General features: G+C 48.6%; 1 protein-coding gene across 11 annotated transcripts in view; it reads right to left on the reverse strand.

Moving 5' to 3' along the window:
• Positions 1-22886, reverse strand: part of Apbb2 (amyloid beta precursor protein binding family B member 2) — a 359655-nt gene that overhangs the window by 23256 nt on the left and 313513 nt on the right. Inside the window, exon 1 of one of the 11 annotated variants that reach the window (XM_076546383.1) lies at positions 13416-13598. The exons of 9 other annotated variants lie outside the window; for them this stretch is intronic. The gene's annotated coding sequence lies outside the window, so the exon portion shown is untranslated. Of the gene's footprint in view, positions 1-204; positions 332-13415; positions 13599-22886 lie in introns of those variants that run through there. One more of the 11 variants, XM_006974622.4, reaches the window with a different exon arrangement.

The raw sequence follows: 22886 nt of genomic DNA on the forward strand, positions 1-22886 counted from the left end.
AACACAGGAGGAGGTTAGGGGCCCAGAGGCAACTCCAGGCTCGGGTGCAAATGATGGTGAGCAAAGGTTAAACAGAACAAAGGTCTGCCTTCGGGGGGCAGAGGAGGCGGTGAGGATGGTGACGCCATGGGAGAAGCAGTGAGTTTTACCAGACACAAGAGACACCAGGGAAGGGGGGGAGAAGTGAAAAAAATCGCTGGTTACCTCTCTCTGAATCCAGGAAGGCATGAGGGGAGAGCAGAAACAGCAGGTTAGCACCCTTGCGGCATCCAGTCCACAGCAGCAGCTCTCGGCATCCACATCCCGCCCCCCGCCCCCCCTGTGTTTCCCAACTTTGCAGCCATTAATAGCCTTCCTGTGCTTATTTTAGCCAAACCCTATCACCCGGAGGAGTGTATTTCGAGCCACGTTATGATGATGCCAAGAGTTGCCAGCTGAATTTACAGAGGCAACAGAGCAGCCCGGGGGAGGTGACCAAGCCTAAAATAAATACCACAGTCAAATACAGGAGACTGTTCGCGGGAAACACTGGTTTCATTCTCCAGCGCCCCCCCCCCCCCCCCCCCCCCCCCCCCGGCTTCTCACAGTTTAGAAAGAAACAATGAGGCAGATGTAGCCTTTACCTGCTTCACAGCACCTGGACATTCTAAAAAAGCTACAGCCCCGATACCAGGGGTTTAACCGAAGGGCATCCTTGGAGGGAAGTGGGGAGGGCCACGGAGCAGGAGGTGGAGGGCAGAGGTGGGAAAGGAGAGAGATGGGAGAGGAAAACGTCAAGGGTCTGGGCACAGAGCAGTGCCAAGAAGGGGTGTGGGTACAGGGAAGTGCCAGGGAAGAGAGGGGGGCGTGCAGAAGGGAGTTGGGAGCAGATGGGGGTGGGCTGGGCTGGGGCAGCAAGTTTGGAGTTCCATTCTCAGAGCTACCCGGGGTTGCCAGGTGACCCTGGAGATGTCGCTGAATCCTCTATCCCTTTCTATCCTGTCAGAGGCAGTGCAGAGGGGCCCAAAGGCAGTCCTCTATGTGACACATAGTGTTCTTCAGAGCAACAGGTTGAGGAGGCACAGCCCCAGATGGCTAAGCAAGCCAATGAGGATCCACAGGGACCCTGCGGCTATTGTCACCCAGGCCAGCAGGGCCCTGCAGGATCATAGTTAATACGCAATCAAGTACGCCAGACAATGAACTGGAAAGGTAGAGGGGGCCATTATACCTCACCTCAGAATAATGCCTGTGTCATAGTCCCCCAGGGGGGCTGAGATGCGCGCCTCCAAACCCAAGTGGAAGTTACAAGGTCTCAAATGAAAAGGTTTGAGTGCATCTACAAATTGGCACTGTAAGAAGGCTGAAATAACACAGCATCCACACTCTCACCTTGGGGGAAAGATTACCGAGAATTTAATTCAACGTATTTGTTTGAATATTATACAAGAGGCAAGAATTAATTTTGTGATACAACATTCATATCTACCTCGATATTCAGGGGAAATCATTGTGATCAACATAGGCGAAGTGCCAGCACAGGTGACACCTCTAACATTTATGACTACAGCGACACACCCTAAGACTACCCTTCTTTGAGTGCCGGAGGTATGTGGCCCATGTGGTCATTGCGGGCCCTACCAGCAACCTGACAAGGTCATTACTACGGTGTTCTTGGACATATGAAAAAACGAGTTCAAAGAGTTTGAGAACTTGGCTAGGTCATACGGCACATCCACGGCGAACACAGGGTTTGTGATTGCAAGTCTCTCCTGGTCTGTCGCTCAGATGCTACACCCACCAGGCGGAACAAGTCTGCTTAAAGTAGGGCCAAAGGGATCTGGGTTCTTGGAGGATCAGTCAGCCCAAGTTTCCTGGAGATGCTCTTCAGGCTAATGAGGTAGACAGAGTCAGGGTCTTCCAGAACGGTACTTAACCTTCTTATCGTCAATTTACTAGGCTCTCCCATGCGTTGGACACACTGTGTTCGATAGCACACTCCTGACCTAGGTCACCCATCAGTGAAGAGGGGACAAAGACTCTAGCTCAGGACATTCAGGAGACCAAATGAGATGGCTTTTAACCAAGATGCCATGACGTGCATCTTGGAGCTGTGAGCACAAAGCCACGTACCGGGTTCCGATCTCCGTGAGGCTGGGGAGGGCAGCATTTGACCTCCAGGACTTGTCTGGAGGTTCCAGCAGGGGAATGTAGCTATGTGGATACTCCTGACTGAAGGATGCTCCTTTCTCCACTGGAGAAGGTCATCGTCTGTAGAGCATGCAGCTTCAGAAGGAACATGTGGGACAGCGAGGGAGTGGGAGGACATTTATCTAGATAGCCAGATCAGCTGAATCAACACTGGGAACCAGTGAGATGACAGATGTCAAAGCCACATTGCCCTCATATCTACGGGTGGCATTCGAGGAGGACTGTCTCTCATGGGAAGGCATTCACCTAGGAAGGGGGTGTTTCCTAGACTTTCTGGGTGTTCCTTGGGATAACACAGTTGCCTTTGGTTAAGGCTCCTCCGCGCTCTCCTGGCTCTGCTATCAAAGCCAATCTTTTTTTTAATTAAATTTTTTTTATACTTTAATTTTTATGTGCCTTGGTGCTTTGCCTGCATGTATGTCTTTATGAAGGTGAAGGATCTCCTGGAACTGGAGTTAACAGACAGCTGTGAGCTGCCATGGGGATGCTGGGAATTGAACCCGGGTCCTCTGGAAGATCAGCCAGTGGAGTCACCTCTCCAGCCACTCAAAGCCAGTCTTTAGAGACAACTCTCTGTAAGTCAATGACCCTCTGGAGTCTCAGATGTCCCACCTCAGATGAAAAAGGCTCCTAGAATGTCCCACTCGGTTTCTTTTTAGTAACAAAAAGATACGTGCTTTCTGAGAATGAGAAAGTGATGTTTCTTTGATTCAATCTTGACTTACAATAACAGCTTTTAATTTCCTACTTTTCACAAATGCCTACGTCTAGTGTATGAAAACTTTGCCCAATGGCTATAAATCTAAAGACTGAGAATAGGATATTTCTTTTGTGTATAGCCTTGGCTATTTACAATCAGACTCACTGCAAGGGACTCATCTGAACAAACAACACTGACATGCAGCCACTGTGCTTCCCGCTACGGGAAGAACTGGGAAATATCTGAATAGAGTTCATTTCTTGGGGGCTAAGAGATACGGCTTGTTTTAAGTGTTGAAGTAAAAACCAGCCATAAATAGAGATTCCAGGGGAGCCCTGAAACGTCACTGAAAAACCCCAAAGAGTCACAGTCAGCAGCAGCTGCTCCACCACTCAGTATAGCGTAAGTTTGCTGGATGAGAAACAACAACAATAACAAACCCATTAGCCCAGAGCCGGGCTTTTACACAAGATGAGCCATTCCGAGAGTGGAGGAGGCTAAATTTAGTCAGGCGCAAGCCTATTCCCTTCTTAGTGTATATGATACCAGCGGGAAGAACCAAGCCCGATCAGTTCTACTGAAGTCCCTCACCAGGGCTGTCCGATCAGCATGCTCTTGCTGCGGCTCCTTGGAAAAACAAATGCAGGGCAAACTGGCAATGTTTTCCTTAGCATAAGCCTGAAACAACAGAACTACTTGGCATGTGCAATCGGCATTCCCCAAAATTCCTGGAAACCACCACCAGAGATGGCACACCAGAACGCGCAGTATAGTACAGTTCTTTGAAAGGGCACATCATCATCTGAGCCCTGGCCGATTGTGGGGCGTTTACCCACCAGTCCCACAGCTCCCCAGAGTTTTCTTGAGTGCAAGCAGCAGGAAATATTAGATAGAAGGATTTATTGCAGAGAATCTTGCAGCAATAAACAGATAGAAAATAAAGAATAGCCTCGAGAGGGCCTGGAACCTATTCCAACGGGCCCGGACTGTTTTTATAGAGACGCTAAGGGGTGGAGCAAAAGACCTCCTCCCCCAGCACAGCCAAGTGCAGGCCATCTCAGACACCTGCACTCAGGCCCGTGGTCCTGATCATCCTCTATGCGGACCTGCTGGGTTCCTCGAGGAACCCGAGAACGGGCTCCCACAGCCGATCCACTTCCTACTCACACAAAAACACAACTCTCTGCTTCTCACATCCTGAGCTCACAAGGCAAGGCCTCTACTACTCCCCACTTGCCCGCTTCTGTGGAACCTGTACACATGCTCTTTGATGCTTCTCTTCATCGCCGGGGGTCGCTGGAACCCCTGGGCACGGCGTCACCATTCCTCACGTGGCAGTGAACGAAGATGGAAAGTCTTACACCTGCTCTTGTACCCAACAGTCCATTTTCCTGCCTCGCTACACATCTCCACTTCCTTAGTAAACGACGTTTATTAGCTGTCTGCCCTTGGTGGGGGCCCTTGGCTTCTTTGTTCTTCAATGTCATCTCTAACGGGGGCAAACCGGAGGGACGCACATCTTAACAGCTGGGAGTTCTGTCTGAGTCTATCCACAGAGGGCTGTGATGGGTGGCGGTGTGAATTTGATGCGATCGTACAGGGGTAAGAAAGGCAGGTTTGCGAGAGGACTCACTTGTTTTGAATCATGACATCTTTTGTGACCTGAACAAGGAAGGCCTGCACTCACAAATGTGTGTTCAATTCTGGAGGGGACGGAGATGGAATGGCCCCACAGACCCCTGTGGGATCGCCACCTCGCTGGTGAAAGACCTCAGAACTGAAATGAATAACAAGTTTATGCAAATTTCCCATCTGGTTTCTGGCGAGATGCACATGCTTCAGCTCAGGGACAGGCTTTCTTTCCTCCAACGGTGGATGACAGAGACACCTGCCTTGAACTAGGGACACTGTCCTTTCCACAGCAGGCTCCTTCTTACCTGCTCCTGCTACCAGCCCCAGCCCCCAGGACAGCCATCAACTGGGGCAGGAGAGGGCAAGTGCCACTGAGGCTTTACAGTGGGGTAGCGAGATTGAAATTCAGGGCACATTCTTCTAAACAAAGGGTTTCTCATGACACTGGAGAGAAGACTCAACAGTTAGCTGGCAGCTCACTGATGAGGGGGGAAATCTATTTAAAAGCAACCAAGGAAGGGGTGTTGTTGTTTTCTCCCTCCAAAGTCTGTCTTGTGGAGAAAAGTTCATGAGTCCCAGTTTCCCTTCCTGCAATGTTACAGACGAAAACCCTGCCTCTCGGACCAAGAGGAAATTTAACCGTTACTTCCTCTTCGAAAGAGGGCTAGCTCATGCCATGCCACGGTTTGAAGGGAAAAGTTTGAGCTCATTAAAGAATACGGTTACATAAATCATACATGGATGGTGAAGGTACGGCTTTCTTTCTGAAACAGAGATGGTAAACCAGAGGCACGCACCACCCGGGAGGCTCCTATCTGACAGGGTAGAGGAATGCCTGAATGCTGAAGGCTGACAACAGAGTAGGGATGATGACAGATCTCCACACTGTGCACCAAGTGCCCGGAGTGTGTAAGGACCAGACAAGACTCCTTGTGCACCAAGTGCCCGGAGTGTGTAAGGACCAGACAAGACTCCTTATGCACCAAGTGCCCGGAGTGTGTAAGGACCAGACAAGACTCCTTGTGCACCAAAAGTGTGTAAGGACCAGACAAGACTCCTTGTGCACCAAGTGCCCAGAGTGTGTAAGGACCAGACAAGATTCCTTGTGCACCAAATGCTTGGAGTGTGTAAGGGCCAGACAAGACTCCTTGAGCACCAAGTGCCTGGAGTTTTTTAAGGACCAGGCAAGACTCCTAGTAAAGAAAAGAAGAGAAGTGATGTCCTGGGGATGTGGCTCAGTGGTACTGTGCTTAGACAGCATGCATAGAAAACAAATCCAAAAACCACACAGCAAAGGCACGCTGTGCTGGTAGGTGAATCCCCTTCAACTGTATACTGGGCCATCTTGAGGGTCTCTTTTGGGTAAACCATACTTTCAATCACTTTCTGGGTTTTCAAGGTAACTTGGGGTGATCACTATATATATAGCCTGGGCCCATGTCCTTGGTAGATGGGAACACTAGGGTAAGAAACACCACAAATGACTTTTGTCAACTCCCACGTAGATGCAAGGATTCCCGATAATCTTTAAATCCAATAGTGTCTAAGGAAATATAGACACACTAGAAGGAGTTGTCAAAAACTCCCGGGGCACATTTCATAGAAGAGAATCCAAGGTCCAGGGAACTTAGGCTAACCTGTGCCAACCCCACAGCTAGCAGTGGCGATCTCGGACAGAGCGGGCTCCGGGCTGAACTTGGCTGAACTCTTCCCTGTTCTGTGTGTCCTGTGGGAAGCTGGGCCCCCAGCATGGCTCTACTGACTTAGTTAGGCTCTCCTTCCTATATGCGGTCTTAGTTCTTGTGTTCACTCTCTCTGTCCATTTCCCTTCTCTTATTTCTCTGTGTCTCTGCCTCTCTGTCCCAACCAGACTGCAGCTCTTCACTGCTGGGTTTGGTTTAAATTTCCCTGCTTCTTCTCCTATTACTCCCGAGCCTACAATCACCCTCAGATTCCCTGCCTTCCCAACCCCGCAATCCTGGGCTCCCAAACACACCAGTCTCTTCTGCTTTGGAATTTTGTCTACTGCCCCCCATCATTCCACATTCTGTGCGGGGGGCGGGGGGGGGGTTCTCTTGATCACTGCTGTCCCTAACAGGTGTCACTGTCCCCAGCCCTGATTATTTGTGCATAAGTCCCTTTCTCCTCAGGACCAAAAAGTAAGTTCCATGGGCATGGGGGCAGGAGGAGCTTTACCTCAGTTACCCACCATTGGTTGGCATAGAGTCAGCAACTGACAAACCCTTTGGAATGAATGAAGAGCTTGAACAGAGAGGGGGTCTCCCCCTCAGCCCTGAGCACGCTGCTGAGAACCCAAGGGAACTCTGCCTACCCAGCTGGCTGGATTTCTCTTTCTCTTATTGTTATTCACTACAGATGGTCCTTTCCAAATGACTTGGGTTCCTATTGCGTTTTCATGTCCTCTGAAGTCATGCTAATAAGACATTTGCTCCACTGCAATGGGCAGGAGGAGAGTTCTTGGACGTTCATTAATCTCTGTGACTATCTGAAAGCCAAGCACATCTGTGCTCTGATTAGCTCCAGCAGCAGTGACGGTGATGTTTCTAGGGTCCCTAACCAGATTCCTTCTTTGGGACATTTGTCTCAATGACAAACAGTTCCTCGGCTCTTACAAATCAATACATAAATTTCTCCCATAGATAGATTTATCAAGATTTATCGGCTCCTCAGATGATTCTCTCTGTGTTTGTACTCTGAGAAATAAACTTTAGCCTGTTACTCGGGGAAAAGACCCAAGATAACATGCATGCTGTAGAGGATGGGTAATCACTGTTGGAGATCTGGAGAGCACCATCCCTAGAGGGGCAGAGTATCCCGGCCAGAGTCACCTCTGACAGAGCGACGCGTTTATGTCTTCCTACATAGGGAGTTTATTTATTATTAAACTCTGTGTGTGTGTGTGTGTGTGTGTGTGTGTGTGCGCACTGGGTGTGCACACACGCACTTGTTCACTGTTTATGCCATGTGTATGTACACGCACATACAAATACATACATTTTTTTTGGTGCCTGTATTTGAGGTTTGGCTTAGAGCTTTCTGCGTGCCAGAAAAGGGCCTTACTCTAAAGCTGCCTCTCTAGGCCTGCCTTTATTTTGAGTCAGGTGCTCGCTAAAGCTTACTCAAGCTAGCCTTGAACTATGGATCCTCCTTTCTCAGCCTCCTACATGGCTGGGATTACAGGCCGTTATCACCAGACCTGTCCTCAAAAAAAAAAAAATCAGTCATCAATCATCAATCAATGTATCTTAAGAAATTAAAAACGGTAATGCTGTTGATGTATCACTCCAGTTTTACTGTTTTGAGTCGGCCGTTCTGTTACTGTCTGTATATTATTGATATTCGGTAATTCAAACACATATATTGGGGGGGAGTGTGAGATTAAACAGCCTGACCTACAGAAACTCTCTCTAGGTACTGTTTTTCAGCACACCACAGAGCTGGATAAAGATGACTGTGTCTTCTGACTTCCAAAGGGAGGAGCGAAAAGTTCATTTCAGCTGTCACTGTGGGTTTTACTCCTGTGGTCTCAGATCAGGCTTAGCAAAGCATGAGCCACCACAAATGGATTTCATGACTGAAGCATCTATGGGACAGGGTGACACCAGTCTACTTTGGTGTAGGCGAAGGCTGTAGGTGCTGTAGACAAAGTCACTGAAACGGAGGCCACAAGGGCAGTAAAGACTAAAGCATTGGCTGCTTGGCCTTCACAGGGGGAGTCTGTGAACCCTGTTCTAGATCATCCGATTCAGTGCTCTGGCGCACGAGGTAAGCAAGCATGCGCTGAATAGTCTATGGAGACAAAACAGAAACATACAGCTGTCTGCTAAGGAAATTATTCAGTTTCAAGGTGGTCCCCGATCCTTGGCCTCACCGAAGGACAGAGAAAAGCCAACACACCAAGTGTGGGGCCCGGTGGCATGGTGAGGCAGCAGAGTCACTTTTATTATAGAGAGGTGTCAAACTCCAGAACTGGCTGGAAATGATTCCATCAACGCATCAGTCTACTTTGTGTTGCTAGATCAAAAATACCAGCGACGGGGTACTTCACACAGAAAAGAAGTTTATTTAACTTACTGGAGGTCCAGGAGCGTACATACCACCAGCTCAGCTCTGGTGACAGTCTCTGGCTACACTGGATTTGGTGATGGCACCATAATGCAAGCATAGAGTCGCTTGGCAAAGCAGGAAGCCAGAGAGATCTGGGAGAGATACTAGCATCCCTTCTAAAATTCAGCTCTCATAGGACTTCCCTGCATTAATAACTTATAGGATGCGGTCCTGTGACCTAATTTCTTTGTACTAAGACCTGGGTCTTAAAGACCCATCATTTTAACATCAGCCAAGCAAGGACCAGGCTTCCAGAACATGAACCTTGGGAGATAACTTCAAAGTGTAACTATCATTAACAACCAAGATGCAGGAACAGAAGTTTCTCCAATTTGTAAATCCTCTAGACTCAAAAAAAGCCAGCTGTGGATGCAGCTCAGTGATAGACACAAAAGCCTGGGATCAATCCCAGTGTCTGTCTGTCTGTCTCTCTGTCTGTCTCTCTCTCTTTCTCACACACACACACCAAGAAAAAAGTTTTTGGAAATCCTACATGCCCACCTAGAAAGACAGCATCCATGTGGCTCTTTGATTCAGCCATTTTATTAAAGCAGGCTGTGACACTTAAGAGTCTTTGAAGGGGGAAGGGATGAAGACAAGAACACACCAGACCCTCGAAAACAGCCTGTGCAGGTAGCCTGGCAAATAGACGCGTGCTGTGACATGACAGAATCAGGCCAGCTCGGCCCCGGTTGACAACCGTGCTCTTGGCAGCTGCTTTTATTCTATCATAATTATTTTAACTGTCATAATTTATTCATCCCCGCCGACAAGCTTACACACTGTGGGGTAACCAGTCCAGGCTTCCGGGTCAGAAAGGCTGGCAGGCCCACTCACCCCTGCTCCTTCCCAGCTGCTGGTATACTCACTGCAGACACGAGATTTGGATCCAGACAGTTTGGCAAAAGTAAAATTATTTTCAAAACCCATGTTCCCCGTCACAGTTGCCCTTAACTTTGGGGTTCATAATACTGTAGAGAAGAGGAGGTGACAGAGGAATCAGGAACTAAGCACAAACTGCCTCCACTTAAAGTGACTCCACGTGACCATTTCACAGCCTTCTGAGGGTGGGAAAGTGATACGCATCCAGTCGAAACGGTACTTTGAAGTTTGATCTTTTCTCAGGCTAGCAGTATTTGGTACAATGCTCCCTTGTGAGGTGGAGCAGTGGGCTGTGGCTCACAGTCAGCCATGTGATCAAGAAAACAAAACAAAACACAACTGTACAGTGTGTTGGCTTGCTAGGCAACAATGTTAGGTAGGGGCTTTAAAGACATTGTCTGCATATAATATTTTCAACTGACCACGGGTTTATAGGGATGTAACACCAATTTAAGTTGAAGAACATCTTCACGTCATTTCCCTATTTTTCACATACAAAGAAATGACCCTTCTAGTTCCCCAAATGCTACTGCATTTTCTGCAGAGTTGCTACGGGAGTCCTGCCTTTTCATTTGCCATACCTACAGGAAAGTTTTAATTATCAGTTGCCGCACATATAGAAAATGGGAAATCTTCAATGGTTCCTCAGAAAACTGGAAGCAAAGAGGAATAACTTCATATATAGGTTTAAATCTTTCCCCCTTATTTTGAATCTTTATTTTTAATCCAGAGCAAAGAAAAAAAAAATGCTTGAGGCCTGATAACAAGTAGAAAATGACAGTCAAGAGCACCGAAGGGTAAAGTGTCTTGGAAAAATGGTCAAATGCATCCAGAGTCTACTGGGTGCGTGTGCTCATCCGCACTGCAAGAGACAGCAAAATGAAGTCAAGGTCTCGACACAACATAAATTTAAAGTGAGTCACTTCACTGCTTAATAACTCTGTCCTTGAACAAGCATTACTCCCATTAACATGCATTCCCATCAGGAATAACCAATGAATCCAGATCACCGCCTTCCTGCATCTTCCACATGCAACCCGTCAGCTGTCTCCACAGCATCTCCTCACCCAGCTTGCTTCTTCTCTTCATGCCCTCCATCATGTACTGACCTCACCCAGACCAGGGCTGGCTAACTGGACCCCTTGTTCAGTCTCCATCGTTGACGGCCTTCTCCAGGATCTTCTTGTATGAAGCAGATTAAATACTAGCATTCCCCTGGTTACTACTTTTCAAGAGGTCTCGTGACCTTTGAAACAAAAGTCAGATCCTCAACCACAGTTCAAGGGCCCCGCATGATCTCATTCCCGCCTCTCTTCTGTCTGCGCACAGACACCTGTTCTGGCCACACCAGCCTTCAGCCCAACTCATGCCTCACCTCCTAGGATGGGCTGCCTCCTGGGGGCCCCTCCCCACGGAGCTCCTTACTGTCTGTTAGGCCATGCCATGGACTGTCTTCAAGGAAGCCTGCGTCTATAGGACCCTGCTGCTTCCAGAATTGCTTTTCTGGGCTTCCTGGAGCACGGACTGTCTTCTTCTCTGTGTACTTCCTCAAGTGTCTGACTCACAGCCTCTCTATAGCTGCTAAACAGATTAATCTATGGCCATCACTATCAAGATGACCGCAATTCACATCTAAAACAGACAATGAAGAACTTCTGTCTACATCTGTCCATGGCTATGCCCAACAGCTTAATATTTTATGAGACACAGTACCACAATAGGGCCCACGGTCCAATGGTTTAAGAACTCAAAAAAACAAAACAAACAAACCAAGCCACAGTTTGTGTTTAACGTGGGCACTTAACAAAGAAGAAATTATGTTTCTACTTAGTCTATGATAGCTGAGACTGAAAATCCAGATGAACAAGAAGTTACCTGCTGCCATTAATCTTTTCCCCACATTGGTGCATCAAGACTATATAGAGGCTTCCCAAATGCATTTGAGGTCCCTTACACATGGGGGGGGGGAACGGGACTGTGGGAGATGTAAGGTCTGCTTAGTCAGTAGTACAGGATGAAATTCATTTTTCTGAGGGTTTGTTCAAGACAAAAGCTGCTCAGGTGACAGCGAGAGTCTGCATGACTGATAGTTTTTGTAACAGATTAGAATTACCGCAGCTGAATGAACAATGTCGCTGCTCAGCCTCTCAGAACCCAGCTCTCGCTCTGCTTGCTGCCCGGACTTCTCTGGGAGGCCTCTACGATGGACAGGAAGTTCAAGACTGAGGGACCCACTGATTTGACCAATATGGCCCCACCCCTTCTTCGAGGAGAGATGGCCTGGGCTTCATCTGCTTTCACTCACAGCCCTGGGCTCAGCAGCCAGCAGCAACATTCCAGCTATGCTCAGGGTCATCCAGCCTGCTCTCTAGGGATGTTCCAGCCCGGGAGACCTAAAATAGGCTCCATGCTAGCACAGCGGGAGCTCCAGGAATGCAAGAAGGTACCCACTATGCTTACCACTCCATCCCCGAGATTAGGGCTTTAGCATGCTGGAGTTCAATAAATACTTGTCAAATAAATACATGACTTCCCACTGTTTAAAAGTTATGAAGGGAAAAAAAAATGTGTTCATTGTTTAAAAAAGTGGGATCCCCATTGCCAAGCCAAGAACCATCATGGCACGTTCTTTCTAGAGAGTAGCTGATGCTTGATGGAAAATCTTCCCCCCTAGTCAGTTTAATCTCCTTCTCATGCTGGAAGACACAGTCGTGGGCAATTTTACAAAGTGACAGGTAAAAAATACATAAATATGAATTTAGAGCTGGTTTGCTTCAGTTTCTGCTCCTAACTTCTTGGGAAAGAGCTCTAGACATTCGCCCCCCAAAACAACTAAGATAGAAGTAGCCAAAGACCTGCATGTTAGGGAGAAAACTTACAACATGCCTTTGTGTCAGAGCAAGGCTAGAGGATGGGAGAGTGCTCAGTGGTCTGAGAAAACTAGAAGAAAACAGGCAGAATCCCCATCACCACCCCCCACTCCCCCCACCCTCCACCCCGCACCAAGTGAAAGGCAGGCTGCAGCTGCGGAGTTATCAAAAGAAGGGAAAAGACTAATGGGATTGTCTTCTCCCGCCTCCTCCCGCCTCCCTTCACCCAAAGCAGTAATGAAGATTCACAGCTACACATTCATTAGGGGATCGATAGACGTGCCTGCTTACAATATTGGGACAGGGAAATGGATAATTGCTAGAAAAGGCGCAGATTCTTCAAGAATTTCATCAAGTGTGGTAAGCAATATTTAAGCCGCCGTGGGTTTTCTTTTTCAAAAACACTACTACTTCTTCAACGCCAAGAACATGCACGAGAGATAAAGTTGGCTGTGTTTTTACATTTGGGGAATTTCAAGCATTTTCTACCCATGGAAATCACATCAATATTCTGTCACATAAGTAAAATTACTTGGAAATGAGGTCTTTCTACACAAAGGATATTGCCTTTAATTCAAATACTGCATTAAAAAAACAAAACAAAAAAAAGCCTGTAGTATTTTTCACTCCTAATTTAGAAAAGACGTACGTGAACATTTCCCCCGGGCACATGTGAGAGGAATACACTCATCCACAGGACACCGGCCATCACAGAAATGCCCGGTGGAGACCACCTACAGTCCATCACTTCCTGCTGCGATGGTAAACTGAGATCAAAGGGATGTATGTCTCCAACTCATTTCACACAACCCCCAGTCTGCCCTCCAGAGTGGCGGGGAGACCCCTCCGCAGCCCAGCTGGCCGCCCTCCTCCAGGCATTCTTGCTAATCGCGGTGGGCAGGGAGGCTGCGGCCTTTGTCCCGCGTGTCTCTAGGACCCACCTCGCTGCCTCCAAGCCGGGTACCCCACGCACCTGCAGACAAAGGCGCGCCACCCCTCCCCAACTTCCTCACCTTGGGTTCTCGGTCTACCGGTTTCCGGGGCAAGGCGGGAACGCTGTCCGAAGCTCTAGGACGAAGACCTGGTGCCCTAGCGAAGGCAGCCGGCTGCACTTGCTTAAGTCAGCGGCAGCAGCAAAGCCCCGGCAGAGGCGCGCGGTCTTGGCATCTCAAGTTCAAGCTAGCTGCTTCCGCGCCGCCCCGCCCCGCCCGCGAGGCCGCCGCCGCCCATTGGCTGCTGAGCCCGGGCCCTCCTGCGGCGCCCCGCCAGGTGCTCCGGTCAGATGCTTAAGCAGGTATTCCAGCCTCCCGGCAAAGAGGGGTGCCAACTAGCCACCCCAGACTACATGTCCCCTTTCTGTGATCAACGTTCCCCCTTTGTGCACTCTCAGGACTTGTAAAGAAAAGTTCTGACTCCATTGTGTGTGTGTGTACGTGCGTGCTACTACCCACCGCGGCCAGAGAGCCTTCACGACAGACTCTGCAACAAAGCAGAAAGTGAATGAAATGAACGGATTTCAAACGCGAGACCAAGGCAACCGAGCTGGACCGTACGTTACAGACGACCTGCTAATTTTGCACAAAGCTTTTACTCATCTCTCCAGTCCCTGATTAAGGCACCTCTTAGGAAAGGCTGACTGGAAGCCAAGCTCACATTGGCACTCTTTAAAATGGTCGTTTCTAGCTGACAGCCCCACCCCCATCTACATGGAAGCAGGAAAGTGTCCAGTTGGCTAAGTGACGGCATTTTAAATGGGGACTGGCGGTCAAAAGAGAAGTCTGAAAGGAGAAGGCAAGATCATTTGCTGATTATGTTGTGTGCACGGAATACTCCTTTTGTCTAATAGTTTCTGGGCAAGAAGAAGTTATTCGATTGATTAATTAACAAAATGAGGTAGAAGATGACGTTGGCTGTGTTTTGTTCAAACTCCCACACACTCCTTGTGCAGAGAAAAGAACAGAGAGCAGGAAACAGACACGGAGAGTGAAGGAGTGTGTTAAACAGGAAGTTTGTTCTGGTTACGCACAACAGGTGTACAGGAGTCTCTTCCTCGTGTTTTAAAACAGGCCCAAACATTCACTTATTTGTCCAATATTTATGCTGGGCATCTGCTAAGTACCACGTGCTGTGCTGACAATTCCCCTTTCTGGTCAGCAGGTGTCTCTGCGGGGAGAGCGCTGTTTAATTCACAACCATCTGAGTCTATGACCAGTGTCACCTCTGTTATTTAAAAGACTTAGAATCGGCGACTCACAGCAACTTCCAGGTTTGGATGAAGCCCAGCCTGAAAGTGGAGCTACGAGTGGATTTGAGGTTGGGGTTCAGCAGCCAGGACTGATGTCACTAAGGTTGGAGATGAACCGATTTCACAGGACTGCACCTGTTACCACTTCCAAGGTGGCTCTCCTCCCTTACAGGGTTCTAGAGCGGGTGTCTACCTCTCTCTGCCTGTAGCAGGATTGAGGCAGCAAGTCAGTCCAATGTGGCATCGAGGGATCTTCTGGTAGAGAAGTCATACTTGACAATTGCCAATGCGCTCTCTCTCTCTCTCTCTCTCTCTCTCTCTCTCTCTCTCTCTCTCTCTTTTTTTTTTTTGGTTTTTTGAGACAGGGTTTCTCTGTGTAGCTTTGCGCCTCTCCTGGGACTCACTTGGTAGACCAGACTGGCCTCGAACTCACAGAGATCCGCCTGGCTCTGCCTCCAGAGTGCTGGGATTAAAGGCGTGCGCCACTACCGCCCGGCGCCAATGCTCTCTTTACTACTCTCCCAAATGTGTCCCTTCCCCTTCCCTAACTCTGCGCTGCTACCCTGGTCCCCACTGGTCATCTTCTCTCACTACGATGGCTGTAGTCGTGTTTCAAGTCTCCCTGCCTCCACAACAGACTGTCTTCATACAATCACAGGCAGGTCCCTTAGAACTGTTTCAGAGCTTCTCATGGCGGCACATGCTTGTTGTAATCCCTGCGCTAGGGAGATGGAAGCAAGAGATCAGGAGTTCAAGGTCAGGCTCAGCTAGCCACACAGTGAATTCAAGGGCAGCCTGGACTATGTAGGCCCTATCTTGAAAAAATAGTTCCAAGTATGCGCCCATGCCCTGTGCTTAAAATCCTCTCATGGTCTTCCCCTGCGATGGAAATGAAGTCCACAAATACTTCCGGGGCCTCTGAGGTCACATGGGATCAGATCCCCACTCTCCTTCCCAGCCACTGCTGCAAACAGTTCTTGCTCTTCCGCCTCTGGGTTTCTTCTGGTTCCTAGAATGTGCTTGCACTAACTGTTCCTCCTGAGGTGCCCTTTCCTACATCATCTACCTGGCCAATCTTCCCTCCATTCTTCAGATCTCAGCCCACGCACTGATTGCTTCAGAAAATGTTCCCAACTGGCAGCACCTTCATTGCTTATGATGATGGGTTTTTTCCCAACAGCCCTTGCTGTGGTTTGGCAATACGCATTGGGATTATCATCCTCTTATTACTTACTCACCTCACTTTACAGTGAGCTTTGTAAGCCAACAGTAGTCTATTGTTCTTGTGTGGTGAAGAATGTAAGCCTGGCCACAGAGAGGCTTGGCATCTCTGTTCTCCAAGATGTTGGGATGCTGTGCCTCCCCGGGGTGGTGTCTGCTGGAGGCTTTGGATGCGGCGGCATTAGCTCTACCTCTGCAGGCACCAGGGCTGAGCTCAACCCCTGGATCAGTCAACCCACACAATGGAGTCCTCATCAAAAGTCTGGCCACCAAGGCTGGGATAGAGCTCTCCTGGTTGACAATATCCTGTGTTATTGTCACACAGCAAAATCATGTAAGGCATGCTGTCTCCAACCTGCCAGGGACAGAGCAAGTCCATGCTTCACACTGAGATCTGCCTCCGAGTGCTTCTTCCTATGGATGACTCCAATCGACCTCCTTCATAATAAACCAGCCGTTCAGGAGGTGCTGGCAGTCCTTCTGGGAGTTAAAGGCGGAAGTGGGTGGAGCCAGGGTCCTGGGGACTGTTTACACCGTGAGCACATGTCCTGACATAGGATAATGCATCCACACAAATGGTTATGTTTAGTGGCTTTCATTCTTTTACAGTTTTTCAATGACCATGTTATTAGCACACGGCACAAAGTAAGGGGCAAACATCCATCCCCAAACACTCGTTAGGAGCCTCTCAGGAGGCTCCCCCTCTTTCCCTAGGGCTTGACCTCCTTGCCTTTGCTTTCTCTGGCCCATGGTCCTGTGTTTGGCAATGGTCAGCAGTACTGGAACATTTGCTTTTGTGTGTGACGTGTGCTACATCAACTCCCAGCCCGTAGCATCAGTCACAGTACCCACCCTATACAGCCCTACAAAAGATGCTTCCAGAATGAAGACTTATCTTTTCTCTCCAAGTACCATAGCAGGAAAAAAAAAATCAATTTTATTTCTTTCAGACCTGCATTTAAACTGGTTAATAACTGCTATAATGTGCAGCAGACATAGTCTGAGTTCATAGAAACATGGGTTCAGTCATATGTAAAATTTTGGTACTTAGCCCAACATTTTCCCTGATAAATAAAGAAGCCGTTACTGTAGTAACTGAGTGTTATAAGGGCGTACTCCATTATTCTGTTTTTTCTTTCTAAAAATAAAAACATTGCTCAAAATTATTATCCTCCTTAAAAACCTGACACGAAAATAAACCTGACATGATTTATAAAAACAGGGATGCAGATCACCAAACTCTCAAGTCATTGTACTTCCTAATTAGAATGAAATATTGCAGTTTATTTGCATAATATATTAAGGGGAAAAAAAACCCGCGGCTACTTATCTTTCCCTCCCCCGGACAAAGTTGACTGAAAATACAGCCAGAATACCAATAACCCAGGATACATCCCCAAGAAGCATGGCAGGGGAAAAAAATCAATTTTATTTCTTTCAGACCTGCATTTAAACTGGATAATAACTGCTATAATGTGCAACAGACATAATCCAATTTCAATTTGTTTGATTAGATGAGGATAAACATTAAACAAGAAAGCCAGGGGATTGTCATAACAACGTTTACACTCTTAGCTCATTATAGAACAAAGTGTTCTCATTTGCTCCTGGAAAGCAAGCTACTAGGAAATATGTAATATGAATTTGAACTATCCTTAGGCACCATCCACAAAGATGTTTATTTTGCCTCAGCCAGAGATCAAAGCAGCTTTGAACCATCAGCCACTTCAACTTCTTCCCAAGGAAGAAAGCCCTGAGTGTTCCTGAAAACACTTGAGACTGTATTTAGGTATTCCCTTCCCATCACACAGCGAAATCAAAGCCCCACCCAGGTCAGTGGGTCTCACATTATAATGTGCGCAATGACTGTTAGTTACAATGAAGGTAGTCGGGGTGGGGGTGGAGTGAGCAGGCCTGGGGCGGAGTTCCTGCTGTATTATACGAGCAGCCCCCCTTCTGGACCCACAAGAGCTCTGGAGGCAGGTGTCTTGTGGAGTGCACCTGAAGAAGGCATTTCTAGCCTAAGCACCTGCTAGGGTTGACCCGAGTCAAAAGACAATACCACACGGTAGGCTTCCGGTGCCTCCCTCTCAGGAGAAGGTAACTATGCCTCCCTTGATTTTGGACCTCTGGTGCCTGAGCAGGACTCTGTAGGGATCAACACCTTTCAAACTTCCTTATGTGAAGGCATCAATCATCTGGGGATTGGCTAAAATGCAGAGGTCTGGGCCTGGTACACAGACCCCTGGTGATGCCATATCCTTATTCAGCTGATCATATGACTTTGAATAGCAAGACTCCTAGTGCAAATTACGCAAACAGTGATCACAATTCAAGCAATGGGCAGAAAGGAATTTCAGATCTGCAAAGAACCCAGGCAATGAACGAATCAGGAATATTCCCAATTCACAGGATCCTGTGCCTGAGACATTCATTCTCGGAAGAGTCTGTGGTCTGTGTTTGCAGAAGAAAACCCACTCTGCCACCCCAATCCATAAAACAGAAACGTGGCTTGCATTTGGATTAGGACACGACCTTTATCAAGAAGACCTCTGGGTGTTAGCACATTATCTCAAACTCGGCTCTCTTACAGAAAGCTTGTCCCCTCCCCAAGACACTCTGCTGCCCGGTGGTCGAGGGCTTTTGCCTGTCCTGACCTATAAAACACTGAGACTCTTCATAAGAAATGTATGCTTACAACAGAAACGTTTGTATGTGGAAGAGTTCCAAGCCCTAGGCAGGCCGCACAGCTCATTTTCTTTATGCAATATTCAGCACACAAAACCTCCTACTAGACCAAAGACCTTGGGCAATTCCCTGGCATTCCGTAGACTATAAAGAGATTTGACTAGTCCCTCTACCCAACCGTTCTCATGTTCCCAACAGCCGGGGGAGTGGAAGATGGGGGGGGGCATATAAAATCATCATCCTCTATGATTCAGAATCCTAACAACAATCACAAGCACTCAATTCCCAAGGGGCTCAGTCCTGCTCAGTCCCTCCCCTGACTGCTCAGCCCCTCCCCTGACTGCTCAGCCCCACCCCTGCCTGCTCAGCCCCACCCCTGCCTGCTCAGCCCCACCCCTGCCTGCTCAGCCCCTCCCCTGCCTGTTCAGCCCCTCCTCTGCCTGCTCAGCCCCTCCCCTGCCTGCTCAGCCCCACCCCTGCCTGCTCAGCCCCTCCCCTGCCTGCTCAGCCCCACCCCTGCCTGCTCAGCCCCACCCCTGCCTGCTCAGCCCCACCCCTGCCTGCTCAGTCCCTCCCCTGCCTGCTCAGCCCCTCCCCTGCCTGCTCAGCCCCACCCCTGCCTGCTCAGCCCCTCCCCTGCCTGCTCAGCCCCACCCCTGCCTGCTCAGCCCCTCCCCTGCCTGCTCAGCCCCACCCCTGCCTGCTCAGCCCCTCCCCTGCCTGCTCAGTCCCTCCCCTGCCTGCTCAGCCCCTCCCCTGCCTGCTCAGTCCCACCCCTGCCTGCTCAGTCCCTCCCCTGCCTGCTCAGCCCCTCCCCTGCCTGCTCAGTTCCTCCCCTGCCTGCTCAGCCCCTCCCCTGCCTGCTCAGCCCCGCCCCTGCCTGCTCAGCCCCGCCCCTGCCTGCTCAGCCCCTCCCCTGCCTGCTCAGCCCCACCCCTGCCTGCTCAGTCCCTCCCCTGCCTGCTCAGCCCCGGCCTCTCTCCCCAGGAAGCCCCCCTCCCCCCAAAGGCAGGGGACAAAGCCAGCTGCCTCCATGCTCACTCACATTGAACACAGGCAGGAAGTGCAGCAGCTGTTTGACACATCCATGATCACACCTAGAGAAAAGTCATGCCTGTATCTCTACACCAGGAATTCAAGCCTCACTTGATTCGGAGTACATGACTGGGAAGATGTAGGACAGGGAACAAGGGCAGAACACTGGAGTGTAGCCAGAGAAATTATTTAAAAAAAAAATATTTTAATGATACTATTTTTTGTGGGTACAAGTGTTTTTGCTGCATGTATCAGGTGCATGCCTAGTGCCCCCGGAGGTCAGAAGAGGGCATTGGGTTCCCTGGGACTGGAGTTACAGATGGTTGTGAGCCACCGAGTGGGTGCTGGAAATTGAACACAGGTCCACTAAGAGAGCAGTCAGTGAGCCATCTCCCTAGCCCCAAGATAAATGCTTGCATGGAAGGGAGCTGTATTTTCCCCACACCTTACTTATCACGATCTGGTTTCTGTCTCAATAATTTTACTTTTCCCAGAACATCATATAAATGAAATTATATAGTATGTGTTTTTTTATTTTTATTTAAAGATTTACTTATTTATTATGCATAGTATTCTGCCTGCATGTGTCTCTGCAGGCCAAAAGAGGGCACCAGATCTCATTACAGATGGTTGTAAGCCACCATGTGGTTGCTGGGAATTGAACTCAGGAACTCTGGAAGAGTAGCCAGTGCTCTTAACTTCTGAGCCATCTCTCCAGCCCAGTATGGTTTTTAAAGTCTCATTTCTGTCACTCAGTTAACTGTTAATTTTGTTAGGAGTTCATTCATTTTATCTACTGAGAATTCTATTTGAAAAAAAAAAAAATTCCATTCCATTTTCTATTGTTTGGCTGTACCATAGCTTATCCATTTATCAGTGAGTGGGTATTTCTATTGCCTCCAGCTTGGGACAAGTTTAACTGAAGCTAATACTAATAAAGCAAACAGGTAGGTGTGGTGGCACATGCTTGCAAGCTAAGCTCTGGGGAGGCAGAGACTGGAGAATCACATGTTCAAGACCAGCCTAGGCTACATAGCTAGACCTTCTTAAAAAATGGGTAGGGAATAAAAGGATGGAGAAGGTAGCTGTTAATATTCTGACCCGCCCCTTGGGGCCGCTCTTCATCCTGATGTAGAAGCCTCTTCTTAAGGAAAAACTCTGCCCCTTTCTCTCTCTCTTCCTCCACTACCATGAGGTATGCACCCCTCGACACCTCCCTCTCTCTTTCTCTCTTTTCTCCCTCTTTCCTATTTTCTCTTCATCTCTCTATTTTTTGTTGTTGTTGTTGTTGTTTTGTTTTGTTTTTCGAGACAGGGTTTCTCTGTGTAGTTTTGGTGCCTGTCCTGGAGCTCGCTCTATAGACCAGACCGGCCTCGAACTCACAGAGATCTGCCTGCCTCTGCCTCCCGAGTGCTGGGATTAAAGGCATGCGCCGCCACCGCCCGGCTCATCTCTCTGTTAGAATAAACCATTTCCTTGCGGATGTAGCATCTGGGTTGTGAATGTCCACCCACCGCCCTGACGCCATGCCCGCATGGAGTCGGTCGCCCGCCAGCCTGTCGCTGCATCTGCCCAGCATGCCAGCATGGCTCCCTGCACGGAGTGGGATACCCTGGCTTGGCCAGCAGGGGGTTTCCCAGGCATACATAATTCATTACAGTAGCCTCTTTGGTCTGGTGAGTACGGAGCATGCATCATGTTTAGCTGGAGTCTGGATGAAACACAGTTGGCTGCGCATCACCCTCCAGGATTCTGACTCCTTGGGGGAACTGTGGGCGCTCCATAGCAAACATGGGTCCTCCGGAAGAGCAGTTAGTGCTCTTAACGAGGGAGCCATCTCTCCAACCCCCACCCCATCCCTTCCCCACTTTTGCTGGATGTTTTTGTTTGTTTTGGTTTTGGTTTTTTGGAAGAGAAGAGGGGAAGGTACATCACCAAAGCAGACCTTACGATTTCCTTTTAGGAACACAGTAATAACTTTCAGAATTTGAGAAAAACCTGACGTGTGCACTGAGTCAAGATGAACCCGGAGGAGGCAAGCGGCCGCTCACAGCTCCCCATCTACTCTGATGGCTTCTGACTGCTCTGATGAGAAATTAAATGGGCTCATGACTTATTAACTGGATGGGGAAATGTATATTTAAACACTCCCGATCCGTTCAGAAGACTACATCAGTAATGCTAAACTCTCAATCATCTCCGAAGTTGAAGGAATGTAACACAGGGAGCTGAATTACTTACCCCAAGCAAAATTCTCTGCATTTACAGAGTGCTGGTTAGACCGAATGGGTCTTTTGACCACCAAAGGGCATTTCTACTCTTGGTCAGTCACAACTGTTACTTTCCATATCTACTTTTTATATATGTTACCTCCGACTGCATCCACCCCCGCTTTTATATCAGCCAGAAGGATGTGTGTACACTAATTATCCACTAGCCAGTGCTGGCTGAACACGGCTTCAACCCTGAGGTGACTGTATTTTTTTTTTTTTTATCACACGCAAAGATCCGTAACGTTTTGGTGGGCTTTGCAGGCTTATATTGCACAAATGTGTGATTATTTTTTTTTCCCTTTTGGCCTTGTTGCATTTGCAAAATGTAAATAATAAAACCGGCTTCCAAATGTTGAGGTGAAGACGGAGAGAAAAAGAAAAACCAGACCAATAAACAATCAAAACAGGAAACACCTCTTAACTAACAGGGCACTCGGCAGGTGACAGACAGATGTCCATCTAGCAGCCCAAACCTCCAGCCTCCAGCTGGGCTGGCTAAAATCTTGAAGTGGGTTTCTTAACCAACACTGACTGGCTTGTCTGCCCCCCCCCCCCCCCCCCCCCCCCCCCCCCCCCCGCCAATCTGGGAAACACCACACTGTCCTAACCCACACGACCACAGGAAAACCATAACTGACATCTCTTATGAGGTGGATTTTGTACAGGTAATGAGATTGGGGTGGACACTCGGCCTATGTTAGGCTCCAATCTCTTCTCAGAACTAAGAGCAAGCAAAAAGGAGGCAGGTCAAAAGCAGATGTGTATGTCCACACTACCTCAGCATCCCCTTTCTTGACTGTGTCTGAGCTTAGGAGTCCCATAAGGTAATTAAGGTGTCTTAAGATTGTTTAAATTGTTTTCTGCTGCTTATAATCAATGATCTTTGTGTTAGTCATCGTTACCATGACAAAATGCCAGAGAGAGTCAACTGATGTGGTGGTCTGAAAGAAAATGGCTCCCAAAGCAAGAGGCACTAATGGGAGGTGGGGCCTTGATGGAGGAAGTGTGCCACTGTGGAGGCG

This window comes from Peromyscus maniculatus, chromosome 10 (assembly GCF_049852395.1).
Source record: "Peromyscus maniculatus bairdii isolate BWxNUB_F1_BW_parent chromosome 10, HU_Pman_BW_mat_3.1, whole genome shotgun sequence".
Classification (NCBI taxonomy): Eukaryota; Metazoa; Chordata; class Mammalia; order Rodentia; family Cricetidae; genus Peromyscus; species Peromyscus maniculatus.